The 2,873-nt window shown below is 33.3% G+C and overlaps 1 non-coding gene across 1 annotated transcript; it reads right to left on the reverse strand.

Moving 5' to 3' along the window:
• Positions 1-295: 295 nt before the first annotated feature.
• Positions 296-404, reverse strand: LOC113833292. The gene has a single exon (XR_003480904.1). It is a non-coding gene; the product is annotated as a U6 spliceosomal RNA (small nuclear RNA).
• Between the last annotated feature and the right edge of the window lie 2,469 nt (positions 405-2,873).

The following is a 2,873-nucleotide window of genomic DNA, read 5'->3' on the forward strand; positions in this document are numbered from 1 at the left end:
CCCATTAAACTTAGACATGGTCTTTTCATATTATTCCAGATTTTCTGGATACTTTGTGCCAAGATATTGTTAGAGTAAACATGCTTTTTGATAAAGGAATTATTTTTCTATCATGTTTTTTAGTGTCTGAAATTCTTTCTCCAACTCTTCTATTCTGTTGGTGATACTTACCCTCGAGGCTCCTTATTTTCCATTTCCAGATTTCACTCAGTTTGGTTTTGGTTTGTTGATTCTATTTCAGTTGCAGATCTTGTACTATATTATTCATTTCCTCTACTGCTTTGGAGGGGGAGTTCAAAATATGGAATGATTTACAAATTAGCACTCCATACTAACACAGAGCCTCTTGTAATCTTCTCTGTATAGTTTCATTTTCAGTATGTGAGTTGCCATAGCAAGATCCCTTCTCTGTTTCTTGAATCTTGAGTCCTGATACATTTTAACTAATGGGGTAATGTTTGCTGCTTTTATTACCAATAAGGGAATAAAAGAAATAGTGTTTACACTGAAATAACAATGTTTCTAATCAAAGTCTTCTACCTGATAGGAATATTGTTCATGACATGTTTATGTCAAGTGTTGTTTCCCAGCCTTATGTTATTGTCCTTGAATCACAAATTTAATGAAGAATTTTAGTAAACTAGTATGAATTTTAATTACTTATGAAGTTCTGAGTCATGCCCCAGTATGCATTTGTATATTTAACTCAGAACAGCCACCAACAAAAGAGCCTAACTTAATATATAGGTAAGAAGTAAGTGAAAGTTGGTAATTTTAACTGTTCCTTGATAACAAGACACAGAAACAAAAGCAGTCTTGTTAATGAAGTTTTTTTTTTTTCTGTGCTGTGTGTGATTGTATTAAACTACTGGATGCACACAAAAAAGACAAAGAAAAGGAGATGTAAAAGTGATTGGGAACATGTATTCAGAAAACACAATATAAATTCATATATATATATATATGTTAAAAATAGAGAACTTGGGAAACTCCCAAAATTGTAGGAATTGAAATTTTGTGTAATTGCTTGTTAGTTCAAGCCAACTTTTCTTTTTTGGGTACAGAATATGATTTGTCTGTAGAATGCCTGGGCTCATACTGAGCCAGTTAAACTAGTGTGGAGATTTTATTAACTCAAATCACACGCCGTCTTCCTTTAGGATTCATGATAACTAGACTTGACCTGTTGTACTTGCTGAAGTTTTCAAAATTTTTACATCATTGCTGTTCAACTGGAGGGCTAATGTTCTGTGGATGACATATAGACTCATTTCTGGACATGTGAATGTCACACACACTTTTGAACAGTATCTATTTCACACAAAGAAAGCCTTTACTATACCAAAAATTGCAGCAAACATATTTCAAGAGTATATTTAAACATGTAACTTCAATATTTTCTTTGAAAGTACAAAGGAGGTTCATAACATATATTCTTCTCTGCTGAACATAGATTCAGATTCCCCAACAAAATCAGCTGAAAATCTGCCCTTCAGTGTGTGATTGGTGATGATATGAACACATCTCCTGAGGTTCAATACATCAACACCTGCAATGTTCTTGAAAAGTGCAAAGTCAGGGAATGAGAAGAGATTTTAAAATCATGGTCCAATGAACAGTGTAGTGGAGTTTCACACCTGGAAGAAAATTGAAGAAAGATTGATAAAGTGGTTTGGGGTCTGCCATTACTAGTTAAATATTTTATCAAGGTTGTTGATGACCTGTGAGTCCTGGACAATTGCTGAAGAAAAGCAAATTGGTATTATGTAATGTGAAAAATCTAAGTCTATTTTTGGACCATGAACTAATACATAAGAAAATAAAAGAAATCTGGATATTTGTGTAACATTAAAGATTTTTCAACACACAACATTTATGATTTTGAAAAATGATATGGCAAAGTATATTCCTGAATAATTGAATAGTGGATCAATTTAAATTGGACATTAACTCAAACTATCAGCCTTCCATAAAGATCAGAAATTATTTCACTGTTTAAAGAGTTTTCCTAAAAGTATAGAAAGTGTAGTTCTACTACAGTGAATAATTACATTACCTAGAACCTCAAACTGAGTATTGTATTTTACTTGAAGGCTATTGGTAAATAACTAGCTGGCCTTTAATCTGAAAAATTAAAAGTAAGCATAAAGATGCAGTTAATGGGGCATTGTACATAGTTAAGATTGTAGTAAATAAATGGTGTGCCCAAAGTTCATTGAGCAGGAGGAAGAAGATAGGGCTGTAAGAAAAAGTAGAGGCTGATTACATCAATATTGACTGTTAGGTACTATTCTAAACTTAATGCCAGTATAACAAAATGTTATATAGTCATTTCTACACTATGTATTGTGGTATATGTGTGTGATCCCAGAGCTCAAAAATCCACGGCATAAAGTGTATAAGTTGGAAGATTATTTGGGATATATGGTTTTATCCTTACTCAAGTAAAGATAAGAAAAGTAATAGGTTCAGTCATGACTCAGATAATTTGAATAATATAAAATTAATCAAAGTGACTACATTCTTTCTCCCAAAGTCCATAGAGATCCCAAAGCAGTGGGTTTTACTCATCTCCTTTGGCATGATCCTAATGCATGGGCTCATATTCTTCATGGCTAAAGTCAATCTCAAGTCTGTGCTGCCAGCACTGAGAAATGGAGGAAGGAGGAAGTTCCCTGAACATTTAAAGTTAGTCTGAACTACATAGTGAGTACAAAGCAGGCCTGAGTCACAGTGCGGGATTCTCTCTCTCTAAAAAACTAGTATTGTTTAGAATTCAGTGAACTAAACCAAATTGCAAATAATGGCTGCAGTACATTTTATAAAAAGTGTATGCCCTTCAAAATCGTAAATTGTCCTTAAGCCATTTGCCT

The sequence above is a fragment of the Cricetulus griseus genome, assembly GCF_003668045.3.
Source record: "Cricetulus griseus strain 17A/GY chromosome 1 unlocalized genomic scaffold, alternate assembly CriGri-PICRH-1.0 chr1_1, whole genome shotgun sequence".
In the NCBI taxonomy this organism is placed as follows: domain Eukaryota; kingdom Metazoa; phylum Chordata; class Mammalia; order Rodentia; family Cricetidae; genus Cricetulus; species Cricetulus griseus.